Source organism: Branchiostoma belcheri, unplaced genomic scaffold, assembly GCF_001625305.1.
Source record: "Branchiostoma belcheri isolate BF01 breed outbred unplaced genomic scaffold, Haploidv18h27 scaffold172, whole genome shotgun sequence".
Lineage (NCBI taxonomy): Eukaryota > Metazoa > Chordata > Leptocardii > Amphioxiformes > Branchiostomatidae > Branchiostoma > Branchiostoma belcheri.
Window position 1 is genome coordinate 73,241 of NW_017803180.1, and position 9,436 is coordinate 82,676.

At 50.2% G+C, this 9,436-nt stretch overlaps 1 protein-coding gene across 1 annotated transcript in view; it reads right to left on the minus strand.

Annotated features, from left to right (window-relative positions):
* Positions 1–9,436, minus strand: part of LOC109466935 (GATA zinc finger domain-containing protein 14-like) — a 21,645-nt gene that overhangs the window by 11,861 nt on the left and 348 nt on the right. The gene's annotated exons all lie outside the window — the stretch shown is intronic.

The window sequence follows — 9,436 nt, forward strand, 5'->3', positions numbered from 1 at the left end:
CCGCGCGGCTGAAAGGCCCGGGGATTAGCGGGGGAACGAACCCGGAGATACGCGCACAATGTAGCCTCCGTAGCAGGCTTATAGAACTGGGGGTTTGGTGGTCTTCGGCTGTTTTCTGATTAGCCTCCGTAGCAGGCGTTATAGAACTGGGGGTTTGGTGGTCTTCGCCTGTTTTCTGATTAGCCTCCGTAGCAGGCTTATAGAACTGGGGGTTTGGTGGTCTTCGGCTGTTTTCTGATTAGCCTCCGTAGCAGGCTTATAGAACTGGGGGTTTGCGTGGTCTTCGGCTGTTTTCTGATTAGCCTCCGTAGCAAGGCTTATAGAACTGGGGGTTTGCGTGGTCTTAAGCTGTTTTCTGATTTGCCCAGTTCTCACAAAAACGTGGTAATTCAACCAGGCCGGCTATGTTGTCTATATGCAATCAGAAAGAGAAAATAGCACAAAAAAGCTCCCAAAGACCCTGAAGACCCGCAAAACCCCCAATTTTGGCATGCTATGGAGGCTACACACAATGGCTACCCGGCTGATGGGGCCGGGAGATACGGGCGGTGCGGACCTCCGCGGAGTGGGATATCAGTGCGGACCTCGGCGGAGTGCTGTGTTGTGAAGCTGGCGCCGAGATTTCGGCGGGGATTTTCGGACTCGGGTTGTCACGAAACGCGCGGGAGATAACAGCGCGGACACATCCGTCACGGAGACAGGCAGCCTCCAAGCAGATGTGGGGAGGGGAAGGTGAAACATTTTCTGACTGAACCGTTTTATTACTCTCCAAGCAGAGGTTTGGGTTATTTTTGGCGTGTTTTTAGGCTTTTTTTATTGGGGCTTGTTTTTTGCACTGGGATTTTTTCACTCCGCCCCAAAAAAATTCCAATGAATAAATATTGCGAGAAGGTTGTACGTGATTCCGTTCGGTGTGTAAATGTTTGAGTGGCTCTAGCAGGACTAACTCCTCTGGCAAACTTTTCCCCATTTGTTACATGTGGTTTGCACTCACGTGACTACGGCGTAAGTTGTCCGCCATGTTGGGCGGTTGACCCTAGAAGTTGCCAGTTACAGTAGGCTTTTTTCTAATGACTTATTAGGTACAAATGCATCAGTCAGTTTGTTGTGCGCTGCTTTCGTGCGAAGGAATTTACGATAACTTATGCACCATCAGAAAAAAAAAGGCAAAGAAATCACCCTACAAGCCCCAATGAGCCCGAGTCGTGGAGCCTGCTATGAAGGCTACCAATTACACCCCTCACCGCTCGGCGACAAATCCCGGCCGGTAAGACCGGGGACTTCAGCAGTGGGCAGGAGTTTAGCTTCTGCCGCTGCCGGTTTCCGCGAGTTCCCGCCATTGACGTCATGATGACGTCGGCGCGCGCTCGGTGCACGGATGACGTCACGCGTGTCACAGATAACGAGCTCAGAGCCGCCGCGAAGGTCGGACTGATGTGGGTCTGATTGGGCTGGGACTTTTTTCGGCTGGTACAAAAAGTAGAGAAATTTGCCAAACTGCGTGAGTTTATTCGTCAGAGGTGTTAGCCTCTAGTCTCTAGCTACCAGACTAACTACGCTGGCTATATATAGGACTAGGAGAATATTTGCCAGGTAGTTTAGCCGCCTTGTAGGTTTGACTGGGAAAGAAACTACCTCCCTGCGGCCGGACTCCCTTGGCTACTTTTTTCTTCTCTTTTTTTGCCGAATTCTACGATCCGTATTCCCGTAGAAAGGCCTGGTGGAGGCTAGTGAGATTGGGTACGGGGAAATGTCCGGACTTTTTCGGTTGGTGAAAACAGTAGAGAACATGGCCAAATACGGTGACTTCTTCGCCAGAGAATATTAGTTTAGTCCTCCTCTTGACGCAAATAGTTCTTACAACACCCTAAAGCGGTCATCACATTTATCGCTGTTACAAAACCATCCACCGACAAGGACAGACTTTGCGGTAATAAAAATTTGAATTTGCTGGACATTTTTGTTAATTTTTTTTTCAGTTACTGGAAGAGACACATGACAGATTAGAAGAGTAAATCTGACCATATGTACCAAACGATGCTCAGATCGTACTTCTAACAACGAAAGTTGTGTCATCACAATGCATCAGATCAAGCAGTGCTAAGAGGGTCTACATGAGATGGGAGTCCTGACAACGCTTAAGTTGTAAACATAGCTATATAGGCGATGCTTAATCATAAAATCCGCTAGCCTAGAATCCAGCCCTATGCGTTATTGCCGTTTCTGGGTGGTGGTAACTCCTAGAACTGGCAATAACGCCTCCTGTAGGGCTGGGTTCCAGGCTAAGAAAACCGCAGGTGTTGACAAGTCGGCGAGGTGAGCGGCCATAGGGGCGGCCCCGTGATCCCCGGATCACAGCGGGATCACAACGGGATCACAGCTGGATCACAGCGGGATCACCGCTGGATCACCGGATCAACCCAGGCAGGATTACCCCGGATCACACCCGTATCTGCGGGAGGGACGAGGTGAGGGCTAGGGCGGTTTGTTTACACACAGAAAAGAGGTCAAATAAGAGCCCGACAGAACTAGTCTCCACCAGGCTCCTTTGCAGGCTGAATAGATAGTAGAAATCGGCTAAGAAGTCTGGTGGAGACTAGTTCTGTTGTTGGGCTCTGCTGATGAGGACAGGCTAGGCTCCCACACAGTCCAATTACGGCTGTGGACTTATCTTATTAGTTTCTTTCCCTGTGCGGCCAGTCAAACCTACAAGGCGGCCAAACTCCCCTGGCAAATACTCTTCTATATATAGCCAGCGGAGTTAGTCTGGTAGAGACTAACTAAACTGCTCGCAATGCCATGCAGGGGGAGGCGGCGGCAAAACAAACCCCGCACGTCAGGGGTGTAAATGTTTCCGCCTCGGGAGCGGGCTGCCCGGCCGCGGTGTTTCTTTCGGGAAGCGCCGATGATGGACATGTTCTACCTGTCGCAAAGCCTGTCTAGAAAACTATACTGTAGATCCGTTAATTTTCTTTGGGAGTTCATGTCAATCTCCAAGCAGATCCTACGGTGGCAAGGCAGTATTTATTGGTCAGAGGTCCATCTGTATCATTATAGCCGGTATAACCGCCCTTCGGCGTAACACACCAGCTTCTGTATCCGGTGTATAGCCGGTATAACCGCCCTTCGGCGTAACACACCAGCTTCTGTATCTGTATAGCCGGTATAATTGCCCTTCGCCGTAACACACTAGCTTCTGTATCTGTATAGCCGGTATAACTGCCCTTCGGCGTAACACACTAGCTTCTGTATCTGTATAGTCGGTATAACCGCCCTTCGGCGTAACACACCAGCTTCTGTATCTGTATAGCCGGTATAACCGCCCTTCGGCGTAACACACCAGCTTCTGTATCTGTATAGCCGGTATAACCGCCCTTCGGCGTAACACACCAGCTTCGCAGGCACGCGGCGCGGCGGCAGCTAGCTATATCTCACCGAACGACTTGTCCATGATATGCGCAAAAAATCTGTGATAAATAAACGTGGGTCTGTGGCATCTAGTAACAAGCTCCAGAAGCAAGCAAGAAGCGCACATAGAAAGCCACACCCAAAAGCCTGATTACGAGGCTACCACCTCCATGACTTACGGTACTAAGGTGCGATAACAACTTCAATGTTTGCGGTGCGAATCCCCACTAACCGCCCGGCCAGTAATATAATAGACTCCGTTATCAACAACTAAGAAGCGTCCTTAAAAACCTCACCCAAAAGCCTGGTTACTAGGCTACCACCTCCATGACTTACTGTACTAAGGCGCGATAACAACTGCAATGTTTGCTGTGCGAATCCCCGCTAACCGCCCGGCCAGTGATACAATAGACTCCGTTATCCCGCCTGGAATGGCGCTGACAAAGGCCTCACCCAAAAGCCTGATTACGAGGCTACCACCTCCATGACTTACTGTACTAAGGTGCGATAACAACTGCAATGTTTGCGGTGCGAATCCCCGCTAACCGCCCGGCCAGTAATATAATAGACTCCGTTATCAACAACCAAGAAACGTCCTTAAAAACCTCACCCAAAGGCCTGATTACGAGGCTATCACCTCCATGACTTACAGTACTAAGGCGCGATAACAACTGCAATGTTTGCGGTGCGAATCTCCGCTAACCGCCCGGCCAGTGATATAATAGACTCCGTTATCCCGCCTGGAATGGCGCTGACAAAGGCCTCACCCAAAGCCTGATAACCAGGCTATCACCTCCATGACTTACGGTACTAAGGTGCGATAACAACTGCAATGTTTGCGGTACGAATCCGCTCTAACCGCCCGGCCAGTGATATAATAGACTCCGTTATCCCGGCAGTAATGGCTCCGACAATGGCGGGGAAAGCGTCCAGTGACAGCCTCACCCAAAAGCCTGGTTACGAGGCTACCGCCTCCATGACTTACAGTACTAAGGTGCGATAACAACTGCAATGTTTGCGGTGCGAATCCTCGCTAACCGCCCGCGGCCCGGCCAGTGATACTAGTATAATAGACTCCGTTATCCCGGCTGTAATGGCGCTGACAATGGCGGGGAAAGCGTCCAGTGACAGCCTCACCCAAAAGCCTGGTTACGAGGCTACCGCCTCCATGACTTACTGTACTAAGGTGCGATAACAACTGCAATGTTTGCGGTGCGAATCCCCGCTAACCGCCCGGCCAGTGATATAATAGACTCCGTTATCCCGCCTGTAATGGCTCCGACAATGGCGGGGAAAGCGTCCAAGAATGGCCTCACCCAAAAGCCTGACTACCAGGCTACCACCTCCATGACTTACCGTACTAAGGCGCGATAACAACTGCAATGTTTGCGGTGCGAATCCGCTCTAACCGCCCGGCCAGTGATATAATAGACTCCGTTATCCCGCCTGGAATGGCTCCGACAATGGCGGCTGGAATCACCACAGATTTGCGCCTCTTTACGACTCCGCTATCGACCCGGCATGGCCCGGCCGGTTCGATGGTCGGATCTCAGAGCAGAGGTTTGGGGTTATTTTTGGCGTGTTTTTAAACCTTTTTTATCGGGGTTTCTGTTCTGCACTGAAATTTTTTCGGTGGTGAAAAAAATTCCACTGCAAGAAAAAAAAGGAAGGAGAGTACATGTACTAGTAATCGACCTCGGACCCCGCTTCGATTGTTGGATCTCCAAGCAGAGGTTTGGCCTGTTTGAGGTTTTTAAAGCTTTAATTGCAGACGTTTTGCTGACTTTTCTTCCGATATATTCTGGCCAGGATGCTAAAAGAAAGACCAGCTGCGTCATACCAACGACTGCGTCATACCAACGACTTAGAAATGGTCGATGCTGCTTTCTCTTATTTATTTTGGAGTCAGAGTATGGGAAAGTTTAACACACAAGTGGGCAAGTCCCCTACTGCTGCAGTGCTTGCAAAGTTGTGTGGCCCAAGGGCTACTGAAATGGACAAGAGCACCCCCTATACTTCACATGGAGTGGACAGGACCATTAGCAACTATAGGTTATGCTTTGGGTTGATTAAAAGATCCTAACACGTTAATCAAAACGTGCTAATGGTAACTGTGTGGCTTAGGGGCTAGAGATGGGCACCGCCCTTTGCTTCCCTAGAGTGAGCGGACACCACGCCGGACAAAACGTCTAAAAACGTCCGAAAATCTGCCCAACCTCTGCTTGGAGAGCATCGATCGCCAGTCCGACCGGCGCTGGTATCTTGTTGTTTATTTCTGCCCGCAAAAATGAAAGGGGTGCGTTTAGGAGAGCTACCCTACAGCAAAGAAATTCCGATAAACGCCTAAAAGCGCCAGAAATACGCCGACGCCCAACCTCTGCTTGGAGACCATCGATCGGCCTACCCGCCCGGCGCTGGTATCGGTCAGGCGGCCGCTTGTTGTTTATTTCTGCCCGCAAAAAGTTGGATTTATCTGGCGTGTCGCCACGGGGTGCGATCGGCACGGCCACGGGAAAGCAGTTCTGTAGATGACGTAAAAACAGACCGCTAGAGCAGTTCCTGTAGATAACATACACATATAAACACAATGAATAAAACGAGATATAGGGACTGGACAGGAAAACGGAAAGGATGCAAATGCACTAAAATCGGGATGAGCAAATACGGTGTGATAAATATTTTCTGAAACAGGTTGCTTGTCCCTGACAAAGATTGGAATTTTACGGTCGAATACATGGGTAAGTCCAATTTGTTGTGTTGGAAATTCCAGTTCGAACCTGTGCTCTATGTGATGCTACACCCAGAGCGGCGTTGTCCCTGCCCGTTACCGGGTGGGACTGAATGTGGTGTTACACCTGCCCGAATGTTATGTGCCGGCGGACAGGGGCGTTAATATGTGCGGCGGGAATCAGCAGTGACAGTGATGTTACACCCAAAGCCGCATTACCCCAGCCCGAGAGTCGGAGCTGCAGTGATGTTACCCCCCGAGCTGCATTACCCCTGCCCGCCGGACGGGGGCGTTAATCTGTGGTGCGGGAATCAGCCGGGTGTTTAGCCGCCGATCTGTCCACAATCAATCGATTCATTCGATTTGTTACGATTGGACGGCGGCGGGCGGGCGGGCACTCACCGCCTGGCCGGGCATTCAGGCAGGGGACCGTTCGTGTGTGTGTGTGTGTGTGTGTGTGTGTGTGTGTGTGTGTGTGTGTGTGTGTGTGTGTGTGTGTGTGTGTGTGTGTGTGTGTGTGTGTCTGTGTGTGTGTGTGTGTGTGTGTGTGTGTGTGTGTGTGAGTGTGTGTGTGTGTGTGTGTGTGCGTGTGTGTGTGTGCGTGTGTGTGTGTGTGTGTGTGCGTGTGTGTGTGTCTGTGTGTGTGGATGTGCTCAAAAAGGGTTAGAATCTGGACACAATTGAGTAGTCTCTTTCGTATCCGGATATCCAGAAACGTGTTTATCGAGTTCTGTACCTGGATGAGTCCTGAATGGGTTAGGGTTAGGCACAGTTATAGATATTCTCCGCGTATCCAACTTCCAAGAACGTAGATGTGGCTTAGGCACCATTCTGGATAGTCCAGGAATATCCAGAACCGTAAGTGGGCACGTTTCTGGATAACCATGCAGTACGAATAACGCACGGTGCTGGATGCAACAACTTGAAGTAGAGTAAGGGGCGGTTCTTCTGTGGGGACCGATCGTTAAGCGTCCCTGGGGAGGGATTAGTCGTTACGGTCGTGCCAACAGATTGTCGCCCGCGCCATCCCAGTAATTTTATGGATGAGCAGCTCGGAGGATCATAATCTATAAGATTAATGTAAATGCTAGGATGCAAATGCGCACACGATACACAACGAACATACTCACATACCAGTGAACACTACTACCACTATTTCCACTACTACACTACTACTACTGTAGTACTAGATTGTACGGCAGCATGTTTTAATAATGTCCACCAGATTACACCACCCTTCCTTCCAACTAGCCTCCACCGGCCAGGCCTTCCCATGGGGGTACGGATCCTAGAATGCGGTAAAAAAAAAGGGAAATAGTTGGTCAGGAGAGTCAGTCCACGAGAGGGTTGATTTCCTCCTTTGGCAAAATGAACTCTACGCTGGCTAAACTCCCCTATTTGCTAAATTTTACTTTTTTCGGCGTTGCTAGTCACACACACACACTCCCTCCAGCCCCAGTGTCCCTGCCACACACACACACACACACACACACACACACACAAACACACACACACACACACACACACACACACACACACACACACACACACACACACACACACACACACACACAAACACACACACACAAACACACCCCTTCCTTCCCACCCCCGGTGTCCCTGCCTTACCGAACCTCCCCCTTCCGTCCCCGTAAAGCGCGCAGAAATCGACTCTCCGTGGCGAAGGTCCTTCGATCGGCCGGAAAACTATATTTGCCGCCGACGCGCCGGCACGAATTTGTCAAATTTGCTTTTCCGCCACTTCGCTCGTAAACGTCGCGCCCCATCAAACCTGGGACTCCGCAGACTTACAGCAGCACGTAGAGCACTGTGGCTCGGTGGTAGCCTCCACCAGGCCTTTCTACAGGAATACGGATCGTAGAATTCGGCAAAAATGAGAGTAAATTGGCCAAGGGAGTCCGGCCGCGGGGAGGTAGTTTCTTTGACTACGCGGCCAGTCAAACCTACAAGGCGGCCAAACTGCCCTGGCAGATATTCTCCTACATATAGCCAGCGTAGTTAGTCTGGTAGAGGAGCAGGACAGCCACGGGAAATTAAAGCGATCGGGGGACCGGTGTGGCGAGTGGGAAAAGAGTGAACGAAGGAATGAATAAACTTTCGGGGGACTCTCCAGACACGTAGCGAACCTTTACTTGCGGGCCATAGGCTAGGACAATTGCACTGAAGGGGAAGGAGGAATAGTGTGTGAGAGAATGAATGAATGGGTGAATGGATGAATGAATGAATGAATGGATGGATGGAAGAAGGAACGAACGAATGAATGAACGAATGAATGAACGAACGAATGAATGAATGAATGAACGAATGAATGAACGAATGAATGTCTGAACGAATAAACGAATGAACGAATGAATGAACGAATGAATGAACGAATAAATAAATGAACGAATGAATGAATACATGAATGAATGCAGACACATTGAGTAAAAGCGCCACACGTGCGGGAATGGGCCAGAAACAAGTGAGAGTGAGTTCCAGCCACCACAGGAGTTTTGTGAGTACTGCAGCTGGTAAAATCTTTCCACTCCATCTCTCTCTCTCTCCGACTTTGCCGCACAGTCTGATAAAATTCCAAACAAACGGACGGACGGAGCGCTTTGCTGAACCGACTAATTACTCAACTCTAGATCTCTTCTGACGAAGCGGCTTATCACACAGAAGGGAAACGAAAAACTGCTCACCTTCACTTTTATTTGGGCACCTAGTCTCCACATGTTTAACAACGCGGGTTTCCAAATAGAGAGATAGCATGCCGGGGGAGTTTGTCTGCTGGGAGAGAACATTTTGTCGCACCCGAAATGTTCTCTCCCAGCAGACAAACTCCATCGGCATGTTATCTCTCTATTTGGCCGATTTCTACTCTATCCAGGCGCCTCCTGAAGCCTGGTAGAGGCTAAGCATTTCGCTGATTGGTGGGGTGGGTGCCTTGACTCGTCAGTTGCTAGGCAACAATTACGTACTACTTGAAATGAGAATCCAAGATGAAGAAATGTTCAAGCAAGGACATCATTATACAGAAAAGCTAGGACATAAGAGCCCCCTCCCGGATATCAGCCCCCTCCCATAGACAAAAGACCTCCCGCCCAGACGTAAGACCCCCCTCCTTAACATAAGACCCCCTCTTGGACACAGCACAAGACCCCCTCTTGGACACAGCACAAGACCCCCTTCGACCCACCCATCAGACCCCTTATCCTTGTCACCCAGTGAGACGTTTTTCTCGACTGATCGTGCTCGTTCCTTGTCCTGAGACCCCCCCTGTCCGACATAAGACCCCCC